Source organism: Fukomys damarensis, unplaced genomic scaffold, assembly GCF_012274545.1.
Source record: "Fukomys damarensis isolate Sample0158 unplaced genomic scaffold, DMR_v1.0_HiC HiC_scaffold_29, whole genome shotgun sequence".
Lineage (NCBI taxonomy): Eukaryota > Metazoa > Chordata > Mammalia > Rodentia > Bathyergidae > Fukomys > Fukomys damarensis.
Window position 1 is genome coordinate 13,796,914 of NW_022900941.1, and position 21,875 is coordinate 13,818,788.

At 37.4% G+C, this 21,875-nt stretch overlaps 1 protein-coding gene across 2 annotated transcripts in view; it reads right to left on the bottom strand.

The window, feature by feature from the left end:
• The window catches only part of Dpp10 (dipeptidyl peptidase like 10), a 1,319,241-nt gene that overhangs the window by 929,779 nt on the left and 367,587 nt on the right, over positions 1-21,875 (bottom strand). Inside the window, exon 1 of one of the 2 annotated variants that reach the window (XM_033757135.1) lies at positions 1,823-2,018. The exons of the other annotated variant lie outside the window; for it this stretch is intronic. The gene's annotated coding sequence lies outside the window, so the exon portion shown is untranslated. Of the gene's footprint in view, positions 1-1,822; positions 2,019-21,875 lie in introns of those variants that run through there. 2 annotated transcript variants of the gene reach the window in all.

The following is a 21,875-nucleotide window of genomic DNA, read 5'->3' on the forward strand; positions in this document are numbered from 1 at the left end:
TTGATGACTGACTATTCTTATTTATTTAAGTCAGTTCAATGAAAATAAAATTTCTTCTTTGAGAATTCATTAAATTTAATTAGATTTGTTCATCACATGAATCAAACATGTTAAGATAAATTTCCGGAAGACAACCCTGTTCCCTAACCTGCCCTTTCCAGGAATCATAAAATTCCCCAGTTAGAGTTTACCTCTATCAGATAAGCATCTATTAAAAAAAAAAAAAAACACCTGCAGAAGTGGACCAGCCATGTGCTTATTTCCAGAGGCTGAGAGCAGGGTGCTTGTTAGTTTAGGTTAATCAGACCTAAGTCTCTCTAGTCTTTTGCCTGCCTCTCACCTCTCTTTTCTGCCCCAAGTAGGTCACAAAAATTAGAATTTCTCTTCTCAAAGCAAGCCATAAAGCTTAACGAGATGCTTTCTGGCCTCCCCACAAACACTTAAAGGACCTCATGTAATAGGTGTCCTGTCTCTAGCCTGGGGACCAATTAACAGAGAGAAAATAATATAAAGTAACAGTTCTTGTTAAATGGACCCTGGTTTATTATCATTTATTCATACCTATTTTTTCTAATCACATTTCTGCATAGCTATTCACTTCTTTCATCAGACTTAGCAGAAATTTTCTTGGAATCTGTAGCTATTCATTTTTGAGGGGTCCCATGCCACATAAAACTTTGATGAATAAATTTCTTATGCTTTCCTTTTGTTAAATTAGCTTGCGTGATGGTGCTGCTAGCCATGACTTATGAAGGCTGAAGGAAGGGTACTGCTTTTTCTTCCCCACAATAGTTTTACAAATGTCTCTATTTTAACATTGCACATGTCCATTCATATCTGTGAAGTATTTATCAACACAGTAACTAAATAAATTGTTTTCAGTATATAGTAATTTTTACATATTATACATATGCAAATAAAATATTATTTTACTATTTTATGTATGGGTTCTATTTTCTTGGAATGATTGTACCCATAATTGGATCATATGGTTACTACTTAAAAAGACTTCTCAGTACCTTTTTTCAGTTTCACAAAGTTCAGATCCTAGGCACTGTTTTAAAAACAATTTTTGTTCTATCCTTTGAATATGCATCAGAATACTTAGATGGCAGATAATTATGGGAAATGTTGCTTTTCTATTTTGTGAGACAGAATTTTTGATCTACTCATATCCAGAAAACTATGTTATCTGCCTTTGAGTTTGTCTGAATTAATGCAGTTATGGAATGTAGTTTGTATCTTACACTCTTTGACAGAAAGTGTAATATCTAATGTGAAGCTGAAAACAGCTTAAAACACCATGATAATTTCTTGGTCATACCATTAATCATCTCCCTCATTAGTAGAAATAGATCACAGATTTACTTATTTCTTTTCTCTACAACCCCTGTTGCTTAGACTATGCAATGTCACATATAAATGGTTTAAAGTAGCCCTAAATTCTTCAAAGTCACTGAACTGAGGATCTCTATTCCACCAGAGTCACTGCCTATAAAAAAAGGTAAGTAAGAGTCAGCTAGGTATATCTATTTTATCTCAAATTCTGGTTCTATGTTTAGGGTGGATAATATAAAATGAATCATCATTTAGGCAACATAAGATGAATTATATTTATTTATAACTAAGTTCATAGTTCTTTGGGAAAGAAAAAAGAAAGATCAATTCTTTATGTTCAGGAAATATTTCACGACCCAAGAAAACCCTCGTACAACCATATGTATAATTGAAATAAATATGCCTATTTGGGCGGTCACCCTGGGCGCCTGTCGGTCAATTCCTCAGCCAGCCAGCATGTAAAGGTAAAAGAAACAGAACTCACCCACGTGTGATTCCTATTGTCGTGGCAAAGCGGAACAGTTCAGTGCGATAGCCAACTGTTACAGTTCAATGTTATAGCCGAGTGCTGCAGCTCTGAGGCACAGCCAAGTGTTAAGCACAGCGATGCAGCTACAAGAATCCGAAGGTCACTCGAAGTGGACAAAAGCCATTAAGAAGTCTGAGCACTTGACTAGAAATGGGAACCTCCTTACACAAGGCGGCTACAGGAAGGTGAGCATGCTCAGTGAAGCAAGGGGGCGGAGTTACAGAACATTCCTGAAAGGCTAGTCTGGGAGCATGCTCAGTGAAGCAAGGGGGGGCGGAGTTATAGAACATCCTGAAAGGCTAGTCAGGAGCAAGCTCACAGAAGCAGAGGGCAGCTAATTCCGTAAGAGGGCGGAACTTTCCCTAAGGGGGGAGGAGCTAATAGAACATTCCTGAGAGGGGCAGAGCTAACAATGTGTCTGGGAGGGGCGGAGCTAACAGAAGCTTACTGAGAGGTCTGAAAGTTGTTACAAAACATTTTGATGCTTTCTTTGAGCAGGAGCCTGCCCAGCAGCCCAAACTGTTGCATATCTGGAACAAAATATTCAGGGGCGGGGGGTGGCCAGGCAAGGGCCAGTGGAGAGCCTGTCTTACTGTATAGTGTTGGTCTATCAATACCTTTAAAAAGTAAAACAGGCCGCATGTGTCTTTATGAAGATATAAATGATAGATATAAATATTTTTTTCTCTCATGAATTCCTAATGGGTAAACTAATTATATTCTTAGATAAAAGGCTTTGGAGCCGAAGACATGCAGTCACTCTTTGCAGATCACTGGGAAGACTTCCGATGGCGCTAATGCTAACAACACATGCGGTTCCCAGAGAGGTGAGCTTCTCTGGGGTTCTTGATGAATGCTTTTCTTTTTGTTATTTTACGGCTGCTATTAGGGTAACTTTTATACCTTCTGTAGCATTAAGTGCATGGAGAAAATTCTTGATGAATCTTTCTGAGTGAATCGTACTAAAACCTGCCCTCAGAGTTGTTTGCCAGAGGATACCTGTGCAGAGGCACCACAACTGCTACCGCAATTTAATTTTATGTATTACGGGATCATGCCTCCTTCTGTCTATGATAGGATCTCTATTATAGAGGACGATAGGAAGCAATCTTATAAAGCTATTTTTTCTTGGCCCACTGAAATGTTATTAAATAAATTGTTTTACATATTTTACTGGCATTTGGGTTTACAGTTACTAAAAGAGAAGATTTCTAATACAAGAATTTACCTTTTTAACCCACTGATGCTTTTTCAAGACTAATATTTCTAATAATAATTTTTTTTATCCTCCCCATTGATCGGTGTTCTAAATAATCTTATTTATAATCAAATGTTAAAATAAAAACTAACATAAAAATATAACCTATTAAATGTCTGAAAAGACCAAACACTGCTAAATACATTGACTCTGAAAACGAAATGACACAGAAATATCTTTTGCCTAAATGTTACTCAGGGGGATTATGTGCTTATTTCTTTGCCTTCCGAAGAAAACTGAATCAAGGTTGAAGCCAATAAAGATCCCTCATTACTGTAGCCATTTTGAAATTTCATCTTCAATTCTGATGGACTATCAATGTCGTGAGTCTTTTTCATAATGTTTCAAAGGCTCACAGCCCTCACTGTTACCTAGGAGTTCATCATCAGTTATATGCTATTATCTCAGTAATTGAAGAGGAGTATAGGATTAGGATCTGTACACTGATCTATACACTGAAATGAGAAAAGGTAGTATTTTTTTCATTTTTCACGTTTAGCACTTAGGTCATAGCACAGATTCATATGAACTCATTCTGTTATCTCTGCTACAGTTGTATCACCTCAACATTCCACATCAGAGGTTCTCATCTTCAGTGATGTGCAGAATTTGGAAAAGATCAATAAAAAACTAGCTAGTCCCCTTTCTCATTGGAAGAAGTTTTTCCTACTTCCTAATATCTAACTTCTATTTTGCTCCTTATTTATACTTTTTTCTTACAAAAAGACATAATGCAATATTTAAACTTGTTTATCTGATTTATTTCACTTAAAATGATGCTTTTGAGGTCCATCCATTTACTTGGAAATGTCTCCAGTTTATTCTTCTTTATGGCAGTTTAGTACTCCACTGAATATAGAAAAGGGAGCAAAGGAAGGGAAGGGGGATTTAAAAGTAAAAAGAGTTGAGAAAAAATGGAAATGGAGCTTTTGCAAATAGGGAGGGGAGGAAGGGTCATAGGGAGGAAAGGGAAAGGGGACAAAAAGACAGTTAAAATGAGTTGTGTACATGTACAAATTCCTCATGATGAATGTGATTATTATGTACTGCAAACATGTACTAATGAAAAAAATTAGCTAGCTACATGTGTTTGGAAAGAAATGAAGATACAGCTCTATCTCTGAGATACAATCCTTCAGTTTTGGAAGGCTTTCTTCCTGTTGATTCCACATGACTTTTCCAAATCCATTTTCTACCCTTTCTTGCTCTACTCTGAGGCAATAGAGGCTGTTCCCTGGAAAATGGGTTTATGGCATGGCTGACACCTGGTCAAATTCAGCTAAATGGAGGCACTATCAAGAGAACAGAGGATAAGAGAGAGCAGGGGATATATCTCTTTCCTACTGTTGAGCATATATAGCATTTTATGTTTAGAAGTTGTTAACCTTTCAGTAATATTCTTCTTACTGGTAGTTCCTCATCCACTGCTCCATTCTTTACTGGAGTTCTATGACATTCTTACTGGTAGTTCCTCATCCACTGCTCCATTCTTTACTGGAGTTCTATGACACTTTTTTTTTTCATTATTCATGAGTAGGTTAGGAAACAACCCAACCAAATCACTCAGCTGTTGGTGCCTCAATATTGCTTGTGTGTTTCTGTGACTCTGAGTTAAGGGATCCCCTTGGGGGTGGAGAATGTGATCTTGCTCTTCACTTTATTTTTCAGCCATAGATTACCTGGTACTAATAATAGGTACTAATTGATGCTTAATAGAAAGACAACATGTTAGGGTGCCTAAAATGCCTATTTGTCAGATACACTTCCAAGTTTCAAATTTTAAGACTGTAATACATTGAAAAGTGCATAGACTTTGGAGCCTTACAGTCTTGGCATTGTTCCTGATTCTCTCTTTTGCTGTGAAGCATTGTGACAACTACCTGAGTCTCAATTTCTTCATCTGTAAAATGGTGATAATCATATTATCTGATAGTAATGTTTTGAATTTTATATGAGAGAAGCTTATGAAATGCACAGTACTTTCTCTGGCACACTGTACCTAACTTCTCTACTCCTCCCTCAAGGTGAATGTATTTGCAAAATTTGGCTAGCCTTCCGCCTTCCCACAGGGTAATAGAGCTGATAAAAAGAACAGGCTCACAATGGTCGCTTTGTCACAATTACCAAAAGTTGAAAAGGTCAATGCAGTATAACATACCTTTATTATTCATAGATTATTGAATTCACTAACATTCCAAGCATCATTCTTAAAGAAAAAATTATAATTAAAGACCTTTCCTATGACAATAGTTTTTTTTTTTCTTACCTTTTCCAGAAAATGTGCAAATGCAGCCTCTGCTGACAGTGAACTTCAAGTTGGATACTACATTGTGCTTCTGGCTTTGATAACAAATGGGTATCCAGGAGGAGGGAAATGGGAAATACGCTAGATGCTCACAAAGATAGACTTTCAAATAGGTGGTGAGTGAATTTTAACCAAATTGTCAGGTCTAGAAAATCATGTAATTCACATTACTGCTTGAGAATATTTCAAGCTTTTCTAAGGCGAGGCTGGACTTTTACACAGGCTTCAAACAAGCAATCAAACATGTGCTCCCAAAATTAAAAACTCATTTTTTACTGGAGCTCTGTAACACTATTTTTTTCATTATTTGTGAGTAGTAGGGACTGATGTGGCTTTATGCTTACAGTGTCAACTATATCTTTGTAACTGCTGGACCATTTTCAACTTAATCAGTTTTATGTTTACTTTTCATAATATTTCTAATGATGCCATAGACTCATAATCAGAAACTGCAAAATTGAAAAGACTCCAGGGTCCTCTTAGTCCTTCCCTCTCATTTCATACATGAGAATACTGAGGACCACAAAGGGTCATCTGAGTCCTCACAGTGTTGGTGGGCAAATCAGAATGACATTGGATTCAACTTCATTTTTGAAGGGATACCTATTGAAATTATTTTCATATAGATTCATTTTAGTTCTAAACTTCTCTTTTTAAAAAGAGCATAAGACTGCGTGTGTAGCTAAATGGTACAGTGCAAAGGCCCTGGGTTCAATCCCCAGTACTGCAGAAAAAGAAATCTCAATAAGATCTATGATGAAGGCATCACACAACACACTGCCCGTGGACTATGAAAATTGACAAGATATAAAAATTTTGATGTTAAAATTGTGCTCCGAAAATCCCCAGGGAAATATTCCACATCTCATTTCCTTCCTTATAGCAACTAATTAGTGGATCAAAATTAGGCAACAAGGTTAGGCGATCTGTCACATCAGTCCACAAAAGTAACTGTTTGGTGGGATCATTTGACAATAGGAAAGCAAAATGCAGCTGCTTGATGAAATCTGCCGCAGTATATGCCTCTACTTGTTAAGGCATGGGCTTGGTATAAAAATGAGGCCCAGTGGCAGGAAGCAGGGGTTCACATGGTAGAAAATGTTCATACAAATAGCAATGGCACGTATCTTCCGAAGAAGTACACAACCTGCAAAACCACATTCATTACAATCGATGTCAAAGCAAAGTGATTTTTGTTGAGAGCCCAGTTTAAGATATGTTTCAAAAGTCTGTAATAGAGCCTGTAATAGGTCCTGGCTTTGTAATTTTGTCTTGCCTGACTGAAGAGAGATTTCCTTTTCATTATTAATAGACATCAACAAAAAGAAAGAAAAGGGAATGAAAAGAAAATAAAAAGAGTTATCGCTTATAAGTGATTAATCTTTGCTACTGGTAGGTCAGATTCTCTCTTTTCCTATTGTACACACTAATTCAACATTGTTGGTGATAGAAGATTTTATGCTTTGTTTCTTGTTCTCAGGCAAAAGATTATCCTTAATTCTGCATGGTTCTTTCAAGGGCAACAGGATATAAAGGTATTTTCTAATTTTGCAAGACTCTGGATGATGTCACAGGGTTATCTTGAGTGATTTCAACTGCACTACTAATTCTGGACCTCTTTTGACCTGCTTTCTTAAGTATTAAAGAAACTCACTTCTAAAATATTAATCTCTTATATTTGCTGCATCTCTATATTGCAAAATACATAAAATCAATAGAGTGACTGTAGATGTTTACAATGCAATATCCTATCACTTGGCTTCTCTCCTTTTACTTGATAGTTATTTTTCTTCTGCTCTCTCCAGCTCCTATTGGCAGATATATTTCTTTGCCCTAATTGGTGTCCAGAATGCATGATTTCTATGGATTTCATAAACCAGCTTTCATACCCTTTGACTTGCTCTTGAGTTAGGAAGAGTGGAAGGATAAAAAGGTTGCCTGGCTGAGATTCTAGTAAGAGCTACATTTGTCTATTTACAGAGTTCCCATTCACTGGCCTCTGCAGGCCTTAGCTGTTAATGGACATTATTTTCTTCTCTTAATTCCTCTGGCCAAAGGACTGGAATAGCTTCCGACTGTTGTTAGTGCAGAGCGCCTCACAATTCCCAGATGGTTTCTTTAGCCCCATCCTCATATATGCATAGAGCATTTTCATAGCTTTATCACCATCTCCATTTAAATGCTGGAGTGTGATCCATTTGTTTCTTGCCAGGACACTGAATGATATTCCTCTATGTTTGCCTATCAAATCTGGTCTGTGTCCCATTATGTGATCACTCTTAAGGTTACAGAAGACATAGACCCTCTCATTTTGCTAATTTTCTCAAAATCCGCTATAAAAGCATATAATTGGCATTTCATTGAAAATATCGACTAATAACATAGAAAAATCTGCCTTTAAATATTTTCATCAAAACCATTTTGGAGCACCCAGCCTGCTAAAGGGTTAGACATACTCATGCCTTTAGTTTGTACTATATTAACTAGAGTAGTTATTTTAAAACCTAGAAAAAGATACACAGTTCATAATATGCTCAGTAACCCAAAATAAAAAATTACTTTGATATGGTCAGGCTTTTTAGAAATTTTATTTTATAGTAAAAGTAAGATATGCAGCAATTCATAATTTGTTGAAGTTTTCTGTTCATTGTGTCCCCGACCTCCTAGTTTGACTTCCTACCACTAAGTTTGGAATTTTCCATTTGGGAATTTATAATTATGGCTAAATTATTGATGTGTGAAACAAATTATTGAGAGCCTATCACTTATCCTGTTTCAGGCCATTCTCTAGAGACTAGGATTACATTGGTACAGGAAATGCTTATGTATAAAAATCAATAAACAAATGAATAATTTAAATCACTTAAGACATAAGTAAATACCAGGATCTGCACATGGTGGTGCACGCCTGTAATCCCAGCACTCTGGGAGACTGGTACAAGAGGATTGGAAGTTTAAAACCCATTTGGTCAACTTCATGACTTAATGAGACCCTATCTCAAAATTTAAAACATTTAAAAAATAAACACTAAAGACAGGAGACTGAGGACGTAACTCAGAGCAAATCCTCTGGTTTCAATTTCTAATATAACTAAAAATAATTAAACAGATAATAAGGAAATAATAAAATAGGACAATATGACCTAGACACACCACAAAGAGTCTTTCAATAGACTGTTTGAAAAGGCCTAACTTGTTTGAGCTGAGACAAAATGACCAAAACAAATACATAATAAATAAATAAATACCAGTATAGAAAGGTAGGTCAGGGATCACCAAACTATGGTAGCCCATGGACCAAATGAGCCTCTGACCAGTATGTATAAATAAAGTTTTATTAAAACAGTATCATGCTCACTTGCTTCTATACTGTCCATGTATGCTTTTCCACTACAATTGCAGAACTGAGTGCAACAGAATCCAGATTGTCCATAAAGGTGAAAACGTTTACTACCTGGCCTTTCTTGGAAAAAGTTTGTTGATCTTTGGCCATGGGGAAAGAACCTTCCAATCTCAACACTCTGGAAGGCTGACACAGGACAATCCCAAATTTGAGCCATTCCTGGTTCAGTGACGTAACAAAACCCTGCTGCAAAATAAAAAGTAAAAAGGGCTGAAAATGAAGCTCAGTATAAGTCCTTGGGTTCAATCCCCAGTAATGTGGAGGGGGGAAAAAAAGCACATTCCAAAGATCAAAGGTCAGTACACGGAATTGGTTATGGATTATATCTGGATGTCCCCCAAAGCCTCACATTCTCAAAGTGGCATTTGGCAGGGGATTAGATCTCAGGGTGTGATACTCATCAGAAGACTAGTCCACTGGTGACTTCCCAGGTAATGCGATTTGGGAGGCGAAGCCTGGCTGCAGGAGGTTGCTCACTGGGGGGTGGCCCAGAAGCTCTCTCTCCTACCCTGATTACTCTTGGCTCCCCCGCCATGTAGCCAGCAAGCTTTCTCCGCTGCGTCCCTCTGCCACGCAGCCCTGCCTCAGAGCCAGCTCACTATGGTCTGAAACCTCCATAAACTATGAGCTAAAATAAAACTTTTCTCCTTTAAATTGTGAGTGCTGGGCATTTTATCCCTGCTGTGAGAAAGTAAACAAGGCAGAACTGAAGGGAATAACACACTTACAGGCCAGCAGGACTGATGCACCAGGGGTGTGCATGAGTGGACAGCAGTTGAAGCTGATATCCTTTGTATGAAGGGGTCAGGACTGATAAGCTGACTGGATTTTATTCTACGTAGAGACTGAATATTTTTTTGTTTTTTTATTCTGAGAATAAATGATTTATATTTACTTCTCAAGGACCAAATACATTCGAGTAGCTAGGTTTCCAGAGATAGCTTTATTTAATTCATTTTCCCCCAACAAATATTTAGCTAGAGAAAATGATTAGTCTTATTTTAAGGGTGAGAAAAATAAAAAATTAATACCATTTAATTGTGCAACAGTCACAAGACAAGTGTCTGAATTGAGATCTGCCCAGATCTAACAGACTGGCAGCTATATGAGAAATGAGAGATGTTTGACTCAAATTGTCAGCCTGTGTGTACCAGGCCGGGCACATTGGTGGCTCTCAAGTAGAGGAAGAATATAGATGAGGGGACCCAAAAGCATCTGTCCCTTTTGCAGCATCTTCTGTCTAGTGGTGCCTGAAATTCCACTATTAGATGGTTGCCCATTAGGCATCTCTAACTCAGTTATGAAATAATCTCCCTATTTGCTTTGTTCATGTAAGGCATTAATACTTCTGAAAAATACTTACATAAATGTACTGCATTTGAGTAAGAACAAGGCACAAGGCATGCATAATGGGACTCTCAACCCAACACAGATTTCTTGGCAAGTTTCATTTTGATGACACCTCTAAACTTCCTAGCCAGTGTGTAACAGAATGAAGCATAACAGAGGTCATGCTTTGCTCATTCCATATTTTAGATGTTGGGGTAATATTTTGGGAGTAAATGACTATCTTCAATGCAATATTTCTTGATCAAGTTCCACAGTGGAACATACCGCAACTCAATTTCTATGCACAATATAAATGAAATGATGTAATGAATTGAAAATGCCCATATCTGACTCTTCTCTCTCCTCTTTGACCCTGCCACCTGCCACCACCATCCCATAAGGGGCAGGAAGGCCTGGCAGATCATATTAATTCAGCACTGAAGTAGAGGGAGCAGGGGCTGGCAGGACCCTTTTGCTCAGGTTTGCCTCCTCCTGCTGCCTCTGCTTTTTCTCCCCTCCTCATCTATGATGCCCATGACCATCGCCCTTGACTACAAGGCCTGTGTCCGCTCCTCTGAGACGGGCCCCATCCCCTGTTCAAGATGGACAATAATAACTGTAGCTGAAGAAAGTAATGAAGGACTAAATCTGTGACCAGATCTTAGCCTAGAGTACTGTATGCATATAAACAGAAGAAGGGTAAATGAGAAAGCGCATGACACAGAGCCCAAATTCCACATGGAGCCCAAATTCCACATGGAGCCCAAATTCCATATGGGCATCAGCCTCTTTTTTTTTTTTCTTTGTTAAATAAAAGATATGGTGATGACCAGGTATCCCTGTAACCACTGGATGTGGTCCCCAAGCATTTAACTGATGCATGCTTCCTAGACCTATGTGGCTACTGAACAAGTAGAATGTGCTCAAGTAACATGCAGAAATGGCAGCATCTCCGACATGTAGGATTACATAAAATATATCATACTTTCTATATTTTAAATAAAACATTCATTCCACCCACTTTTTACTTTTTAAAAATATGAAGCTATTTAAATATTTTAAATTATGTATTACATTTGTTCTATGCTGCTGTACAGCAAAGAAATAAAACTAAAGATCCAGAGAAGTGAAGAAATAAGATGTATAAAGTAGAGGAATTATGTGCATGCGTGTGTGTGTGTGTGTGTGTGTGTGTGTGTGTGTGTGTGTTGCTGGGGATCAAACCTAGAGCTTCACATCTATCCCTCATGTGTTTTACCACTGATGCCTCAAGTCAGACGTGATTTGATTGCTATGACATAGTTCTATTTTTCCCCTCAAAGTCTACAAGCTTTCTATAGAGAGAAACCATGCCTTAACAATTTTCTTTATCCATCATAATGTCAGACAAATTAATGATACTCATAAGTAGCCAATAAATATTGATCAGCTAAGCATGGCGGCACACGTCTGTAACTGCAGCAGTCTGCCAGGATGAAGTTGGACATTTCCAAGTTTCATGCCAGCCTGGGCAACTTCCTGAGTTAGCGAAACCTGTTTTAAAATCTTAAAAAATAATACAACAGGCTAGGGACATAGCTTAGTGTGAAGGCCCTGGGTTCAATTCCCAGTGTCACAGATAGATGATAGCTAGATAGATAGATAGTAATAATGTGATTAACTAAAATGAAATGAAGGGTAGAATTTTAGAATAGTTATTTAGTTAATGGCCAGATCATGTGTGTGTACGTACACATGTGTGTATTTAGACATGCATGCCCTAAATTATGATACAGAATGTTTCATATAAAGTTACTACATGTGACACCCTCCTCCCCAACTACTGCTGCTAGGGAAATCTTTAACAGTTGTACACAAGAAGGGTCATGACAGCCACAGTCCTGATGAGGAATCTATATTCAGTATCATCTCCAAAGAAGAAGAGCCTCTTCCCAGTGAAATAGTTTCTTCTCTCTTTCCTTCCCAGAACTGCATAATGGAAAAAAAAATTAACTCAATAGACATAATGTTTCTGCCTAAGACTCCAGAGAAAACAAGTGTGTGGATTAAAGACTTGGACCCATGCATCTGTGTCTTTCACAATGACGTAAAATGAGAATGAAGCTTCAGGGCTTGAAAGCAAGGAATGAATCCCGTAGATCAGACAGTGTAGCAGATACCAGCCACCAATACCTATTTCTTAGGCTTAGGGTTATTGAGAAGCAACTGAAGATGCAGAGAATCTACTATTTATAAAGTGTTCACTATGTGTGGATCCAAGCACTGTGCAAATATTGTCTATAATTTAGGTATTTTTTTCCTGCTATAAGGATTAAGAAAATGAAACACAGGCCAATTCATCCGAGTTTACATATCTAGTTTGTGGTTCAGTTAAGATTAAAATTCAAATATGTATAAAACAGTTCACATAAATCTTTCCTTTGTGCATGTGCATTTATTTCCTCTATAATTCTTTCTAGTGAATTGTATACCATTATTAACCCAGAGTATTTGTTCATTCATTATCAACAAGTTTTTTATTTGTTTGTAATCCAAAGTTAAAGATCATTTTGGAGATTGTTGTGATTAGGACCCAGATTATATGAATTATGATCACAACACATATATGTAAGAAAACCCAGATGAACAGCATCTTACATGGAAATCAGCTTTCATAAGGACAGATTTTGAATGGAGGATACACTTCATGATAAATACTGTGTGCCTATAACTCAGTGCTCATACTCAGGGGATCCACAGCACCCTAAAAAGCCAGATAACACCAGTATGTTTCTCCCCTGGGAATCAGCCATGCAGGAATTCCTTTGTTCTATAAACTAGAGATACGGCCTAAGTAGCCTCAAAGCCATATATTTGTGAGAGCAGAGCTGTGAACTTTTCAGTTCATTGTGATAATCACTCAGGTTTTCATCTTGGAATGCTTACAACAGAAGCAAAATCTTAAAGTCCATTGGGATGGGAATGGGAGAAAGAGGAGGTTTTGGGAAGACATTTTGAGATATGATTGTTAGGAAAAAGATACTCCAATATTTTCAGAAAAGCTGAAGGTTTTAAGACAGTAAACCATGTCTTAAGTCTTTTTGACTTCTACTTCTGTTTCCTACAAAAACAACAGATAGTGCAGATTGTGCAGATTTATATGTTTTTCTACCAAAAATTTTAAAAAAATTACAAGTAGGCACTACCTGCAGGCAAAGGAAGCATCCTTTGATATTGCTTCTTTACTGAAGCTTTGATTTTGCTTTAAACAGCTCTGATTTTCAGTCTGGAAACTGTGAAGAGAAAAAGGCAACCCAGAAGCACAGTTGATGTGTGTCCTGCACAGCTCCCTCAGGAGATGGAAATATGGAGCAAGAGATAAGAGGTATCTGGACATCCTCTCTTATTGAAAGATTTTGTTCCTGAAGACCCAGCCTAAGGAAAATGAGGAATATAACTCACCCATATGCATCCAAAGAAAATAGCAATTAGCTCTCTTCCACCCTGCTGTAGAAAGCATGTGGATCAGACCTCATGGGTTGTGTTCACTACAGTGTTACTCAGACCAGTTCTTCAGAAGTGAGATTTGGCAAGTGACCAGGTGGGAAGCGATAGACAGCAACGGTTGGTGAAGGATGAACACTGGACGTGAGGTGGTAGAGGAAGCAGATATGGAATTAGAAGTTGCAGCCAAGGTGGCTGTGCAGACAGTGTTGGCAATACAGTGTAGAGGTCAGGTAGTGGTTAGGAGGTAATAGAAACTGTGTTGGCAGGAGTACTGACAGTAAACAAAGTATAAAGTAAGGAAAGATGCAAAGATGGGACAATGAGGATGTTAAGCAAAAGCCCGGGCTGCTCCCGAGTCTTTCATTCTCACAAATATCTCCTCTTCCACCATTTTCAGGGTGTTGAAATAGTGTTCTTCAGCAATTAAATTGTATCATGTGCAGAAATGTTATCTTCCTCCACTTCAGTCAAGTGAAATCTAAATATGGAATTCAATTTTATTGTTACTGGAGATGAGATGGAGGGAGAACCAGCCCCAGGTTCTTTCCTCTGTACCAGTTCTGCCGCAAAACAATCATTTTGGGGAAAATGCATCTGAAGGAAGGAACTAAGGATAAGAAAAGCATAACAGGCAGTGACAATCATTTTGCCTGGAAAATATTACCTATTCTATTTTTAACACAGTGCCCTTTCTGTTGTGGCTATATGTTGTCAGAAGAATCTTCTGGGGAAAACCTCTGGGCCAGTTTCATTGACCAGTAGAGATAAGATCAATTACATGAATAAACTACTTCCAGCAAACTTGAAGAATGCTAGCAGAAGAGCCTCAGAGGGAAACCTAAGGTGAAGACCCTTCTCTGTGTCACATCATTATCCGGGAATTTTTCATGATCGAGTCCCAAAGTGGGTAACAGCAGGGAATGAAGAAAATAATACCAACAAAGCAACATAAAGTTTGCATCTATTTGCACGCGTACAACACACACACGCACACACATACACACACCAAGGCTATGTTGGAAAAAGAAGAGTTGGAAGTACTGATATTCCTAGAAAAAATGTGATTTTTTTTAACGTAAACCTTAAAAGTGAAAAAAAACTAGGAATACTCAAGATGTAAGTAGATGGTATTAGTATATTTTATTCCATCACCCAAATCAGGGGTATGCAAAATATGGTCCAAGTTTTCTTTATTTAAAATGTTTATTCTGGGGCATTATCCTCACTATTTCTTATTCAACAGTGTAAACCTGGGATGGACACTAGGAAATACTTGTTTCACTTTAAACATAAGAATACGTTGCTCAGCCTACCACGATGCCCAGATTCGGTAGATACACAAGAATTCAGAAAGAGCTGTTACAGGCATTTTGTCCACAACAAATGTATCTGTCATCAGTTGCTATTATTTAGCTAAATCATTATTCATATCCATGGTGAAACTAATCAAAGTAAAGAAAAACAGGAAATACAACAGATGGACAAACATTTAAATCTTGGTAAAGTTAAAAACAAAGGCACATTATTTGCCAGAATATGGCAAAAGGTCATTGAGTCTGAGCTGTCAAGTTCTTATCCACTAGGTAATGCCTACTGATCATTTAGAGATATCAGAGTCATGCTGCAAAAATGTTAGGCCTAGAGATATTACCAGATTATGTGTATAGGCCTTTGGAATGTGAGGAGAAGGTCAAAAAGCAAGAGTTGGGAGATTCAGGGATAAGGATGGCTCATCTGAAAGCAATGGTACTCTGCAGTGTGGCACCCAGAGCAGCAGGAGCAGGATCCCCAAGGGAGTTGTGAGAGACACAAATTCTTAGGTCTAACTCAGGGAGGGGCCCCAATTGTTACATCTAACAAGCCCAATACAACCAATGTTTGAGACTCAAAATCCTGCAGAAAGCTCATTCAACTGAGACGGAGACACAACTGCTGCCAGCAGAGAGGACTGGTGGTATCTTTTTTTTGCTCCTCGTACACTGCTGTTCAAGGGGCTCCACATCAGAAATTTTACATTTGCGTAATAACTGACCTTTGCACAGGTTGTCATACAGGAAGAGACAATGAAATTTTTTTAAAGTATTCACTTACTGCAAAACAAAGAGGTACACTCTGCACGATGAGACAGTTTTTCTAGGGTTTATTACTTTTATCAGGGCTTCAAAAATATTGGAGTTAAGTTTTAGCATTTTAGTACCCTCCAGATCACTGAATTTACCCATTAAAGAGTGTAGAAAGAGAAGTAATGATAAGAAATTGAAAAAGTAAAAAAAAAAAAAAGCCATAATGATGGCATCCAGGTGGATTTTAGCATCTAAATTGTTGTTTTACATTCAAAATGACAGTTTTTACTGATATCTTAGACCTTGAATTAACTATTCAATTTAAAGTTGAGAGAGACAATCTACACCACAAAATTTTATTTCATTTCAATATCGTTAGCCAAATTATTTAAACTATTGGCATTACTGAAACATCCCCTTTTCCCAAGACTTGTTAGGCGCAAATACATATATAAGATTGTAGGACCCTGTAACTCTTACACTCTAAAAACGTGGATGATTCTAAGGTCTCCTGCTAAGTGCAGCAGTAGCCCTGACCCCTCTAGACTTCAGTTACAGTGGCCCTGAGTGCCTCTATGCCTGAAACACAGGATAAACTTCCTGAGGGATTCCTGAGTCAGGAGGGTTCCCTGGGGCTCTCTGCTCTAAGCAAAGTCTTTCAAAGAAGTTTACATTTTATATTTTGCAGCTTATGATAGGTGCGGTCTGCCCAGTTCTTGAGACTCTCTGAAGGCATCTTTCCTATTTTCCTAGTTCTAAGTACTTGAGCTCTTTGCATAGGCCTTTATCTTTTTAGGAACCACATTCTCTTTAGTTCCAGTTTCATATGCACTTCCTTTCTTTCCAGGCTGCACAATTTTCACATCCTTTTGCTCACTATTTTTTTTCCTGATTCTCACAATGAATCTGGCTGAAAACAGCCAAAAGTTCTTTGAAAGTTGGGCTGCCTTGAATTTTTCTCCACCAGATAAATTATTCTACCATCTTTCAATTTTCTTCACACAAAAATCTCAGCACAGAAACAAAATGTAGAGAGATTAGTTACCAACATAAAACCTGCATGACCTCAAGTTCAGTTTCTAGTACAATCTTCATTTCCAACTAAATGTCAGGAGCCTGGCCTTTACTCTCTGTATTCCTATCAGCATTTGGATTTTCTTAGCTCAACACAAAATCACTCATCAAGTACTGCTTACTGTAATCTAGGGCATCTCTGTCCTTCATCTGCAGACATTTCCAAACTCCTGTTGCAAACCTCTTCCCAAGACTTCTGAATCACATTGTCTGTTGTGTAGTCACATCAACAACTCTACTCTGCACCAATTTTCTGTATTAGTTACTTTCCTGCCACAGGACAAAATACCCAACACTTGTAACTCAGGGAGTTTATTTTGGTTCATAGTTTTAGTGGGTTTAGTTCATGGTTACCTGGATCCAAGGAAAAAACGGCATGGTTGAAAGGCATCACAGAAAAAAAATTGTTCATCTCATGATGTCCATGAAGCAAAGACAGAAGAAGGGAGCCAGAAACAAGAACATTGCCTTCCATGTCACACTCCCCAGTGACCCATCTCTTCTGACCAGGACCCACCTCTTGACAGCATGAATGGATTAATCTACTAATAAATATAGTACTCTCACCATTAAATCACCTCAAAAATACCCATGTCTGAATATATGAGACTTGTGGTGAATCTAAATCTTAACAAATAAAAATACAAAATGTAGGTCCAGTCGGGAATAGTGCTAGGATCTCAGCACTTTGGGAAGCTGAGTCAGGAAGACTGTAAGTTAGAACCCAGCCTGGGAAAAATAAAAAATTAATAATTCTAGGAATATAGCTCATTGTGAAGGCCTTATGTTCAATGTCTAGTATTGAGAGAGAGAGACACACACACACACACACAGAGAGAGAGAGAGAGAGAGAGAGGGAGAGAGAGAGGGAGGGAGAAGGAAGGAAAGAAAGATGTTCTATGATTACACAATTGGGTGAGTTTTTTAATTATGTTAAAACACATCAGTTCAAAATCAGTGTCTTACACACTTAAGTCTGGATTCTAAGGGTTTGAGACACAACATGGATACGTGAGAACATAAGGAAAAGATAAGTTTATGTGCTGATTTTGTGACATGATGAAACAATAGCAGGAAGAGGGATATTAGGGCTAGGGAATGAAATGCAATTGAGATTAGTAATCAGAAAAGTTCTGTCTGAGGAATGGAATATTTGACATAGAGAAATGCACTATCCAGCCACAGGAAAGATTATATGCAATGGTCCTATGTAGAGAGTAAACTTATCTTGTTCTAAAACAAAGAGAAGACTCCAGGACTTCTTCATGTCAAGGGCTTCTGGAATCTCCACAGGGCATGAAGGAAATGAGAAAAATGTTAATACAGTAAGTACTCTACATTGGCAAGAAGACTTCCAATTTTATACTTGGGGCAGCAGACATTGGTGGAAATATCTTAACAAACACATTGACAATATCTAGCAAAGTGGAATATTGCAAACTCTCTAAGACCTAACATTCTTATTTCGTTATACTGTTTCCAGAAATTCATGCTGATGCTGCTAGAGTACAAACTAGGAGTGTTAATAGGAGCATTGTTCATAATAGTCTAAACTGGAAACAGTACAAACATCTTTCAAAAGTAGCATGGATATGTAAATTATAATACAGTCATGCAATGGATAATATTGTGCTGTTTACAACATAGCTGGAAATTATATGACACATTTCCAATGAAAAAGTAGGATCTATGTGACCTCCCTTTGAATCTAGTTGAGCTGATGCCAGTTCTGATCACCAGATTTTGGTGGAAATGATACCATACACCATCAGAATCTATACTACAAAAAAAGCATGCTGTTCAGCCCAGTGCTGCTAGGAGGTTCAGTCATAGACTCTTGAACTTCCATGTAAGAATTTCCCTGCCTGATACCCCACCATGGTGTAAAGAAGTTCAAGCCTTATTGAGAAGGCACTTGTAGGTGTTCTGATCTACAGCAATGTCTGCATCATTCTAGTCCAGCTCTAAACGTGTGAGGAGGAAGCCTCCAGGTCATTGGGGTCCCTGTCATTCGATCCCTTCCAGCTAATCCCTCAGACATAGTGCAACATACAGAAATCTCTAAGCTACTATTTATGTGAATTCCTGACCCACAGAATTTATGAGGATAATAAAAGAGTTGTTCATTTCATGCCACTTTGGAGTGCCAGTGGAGAGTAATGTTGTACAGAAATAGGAAACTGGGACAATTATATCAACAAAACTACAGACACAGGCAGAAACATAGATAAATATACCATAAAAGAAGCTAGATATAAAAATATTACAAATTATATAATTTGGATTACATGAAATTTAAAAAGATGTTCAGAAGTTATTTGTGGGTGCATATAAAGCAAAGCAAGAAACTGATTACCATAAAGCTAAAGATAAAAAGTACATCTAAAAGACAGAGAAATTTGATCAGGGGTCCAGGGATTTAGCTCAGTGGTGCCGCCTCCTGCCTGGCAAGAGCAAGGTCTTGAGTTTGATTCCCAGTACCAAATTTAAAATAATGCTAAGGGATGCTTGTCGCTTATACTTTTGGGTGCAGTTAATTTTCTATTTCTTAGTCTTATGGGTGGGTACATGAGTATTCACCTTAAAATAATTTGCTAAACCCTTTATTGCCTTGTGCGATTTTTGTATGTATATTATGCTACATAATTAAAAAAAAGTTTTTTTCAAAAATATCATCTGCCTGCTGGGCAAAAAATGACTCTAGAAAAGCAGTGTGGAAGTAGGGAACTAAGTTGGTCAGCTGATTCTGCTATCCCTGCAGAAGATTCTGTCACTGCAAACTAGCTGTGCAGATTGGGAAAGGAGATTGATATATCTTGAAAGAGGACCTGAGAAGAATTTTCTACATAATTAGATGACATTGAGGAGCTCAAATAAAAGAATTATAAAGGGTTACAAATTTTGATGTCAGTTTTTATGTATTTTAATATTACCAAATAATAGGGGCCGGGGATTTCGTTCTACACCCTGCCTCGCAAGTGCAAGGGCCCAAGTTCAATCCTCGGTACCACACAAAAGAAAACGTCAAAAAAAATTACCAAATAATATTTGGGTTTATTATAATGTGCTTAATTCTCCTGATATATGCTTTGGACTTTGTAAATATTAATACTAAAAGTCAGGTGACTATATATACCAGGAATCCCATCTCTAGATCTATATTAAAGGGGATATCTGTGCTCCCACGTTAATTGTGAACTCATTTACAACAGTCAAAATAAAAAAGCAACCTAAGTTGCCCATCAGAGGATGAATGGATAAAGAAAATGTTGTACACCTACACAATGGAATAAGATTTGGCCTTTGCAATAACAGGGATGAGGCTGCAGCGCATTATTCTAAGTGAAGTAAGCCAAGCACAGAAAGACACACAGAGTTGCACTCATCAGAGTGTAACCAGAGGCTGGCAGCTGTTGGGCAAATGACAGAAAGTTTAAGACTAACAGAAAAAATAACTTTTGAGTTCAATTGAAACAGGGTTAGTGCAGTTGGTAGCAATGTATATTTCAAAGTGAGAAAATAATTTCAAATGTTTTCCTATAAACATGGTACATAAATGAAGTGAAGAATATGTTCATTACCTTAATTTTATCATTTTAGAGAGGAGACCAGCACATGGAATTCCCCCATGTGAAATTGGACCTCTATATGGAATTGGACAACTATGAGTTAACTATGTTATTAGGCAACTGTGGGTTAGCTAGCTACCTAGGTTCTTTGTAGAGTATACCATGACAACTTCTGTAACGTGTTACCAGAGGAGTGTAATGGGCTCAGAAATTCCTTCCAGAACTCCTTGCTTTCCCCCTCAATAGTACAGTGCTTTAGGTACATCTTGCTTGCTATATTCCTGGGAAACAATAATGGAATTAAGCTTCGTAGATGTTAAAAGAGGTGGATAAGGAAGCAAAAACTTTTCTTCAGGGGTCTCAAGACTGGCAGGAATCACTGGCTGAGCTGCTGGCAACATAAAAAGCCGCTTTTTTCTCCTATCTTCATGTGAAAGAGTTATCTCTCCAGAGTCCTCACTGTTTCCTGCTTCAATTTCACATTGTATACATAAATCAAAATGTCACATTACACCCCTGAATATATACAATTGTAATGTTAGTCAAAAGTAACATTAGTAAAAAATGGCATCTTCTGCTAACAAATAAAATGGTTTCCATACCACCCCTCCAAAGCTGCTGATTATTTATTCAAATTTTAAGACAAGTTAATACCTTCCTAGTAATTAATTAAAATTTAATACCAATTTTTGTATATTCAGACATACCCATCTTTCCTAGCATTATGAAAAGAAAACAACAAAAAATCTTTACAGCCTCTGGGTTACAATTCAACTTATTCTATTTTTTGAGAAACAATTAAATGGTTCAATAAAAAAGGATATTTGGGTTTAGATTCTAAAACTATAAACCAAACTTTCCCCTATAATTTATTAATCTTAAGAAAACTCCTCAGCCTTTCTGTGATTTAGCTTTATACTCTCAAGTGGAAGTAACAAATGACATATTTTAACATCAAATATTTTTATGAGAATAAAGTCAGATTTTAAAATAGCTTATAAGGTAGACCACATTTAGAAATAAAAGTAAGTTATAGTCAGTTGTCCTAAATCCAACTTAGATTATTGTCAGTGAACCTAGAAAGACCTGAAACTTTAAAGATCTTTTTTTATATAAATACATTTTCTGAGGTGGGTGTATTTCTCTTAACATTTCTGAAAGAAATGGTCATTTACAGAGGTGCCTAGGCAGAGATTTGGGGAGAAGGGTTGGAAATAGTAGAGAATAATGTTCATAATAGGTTTTTCAATTTCCTCAAATTCAGTGATAAATTCATTTATTTTTGATTGACACATAATAACTGTACATAATTAAGACATACAATGTGATGTTTTGACTTATGAATACATTGGCCCATGATCAATTCAGGATGAATAGCATACATACCACACTAAATTTTGCAATTATGTATGTTACAGTTAGATAGAATGATAGACTTTTGAAGGTCATCACTCTGCCCAGTTTTGAACCTTTTACAAAATATTAGTTGTGTCCACCAAAGATTTCCAGTTCTTTCATCAG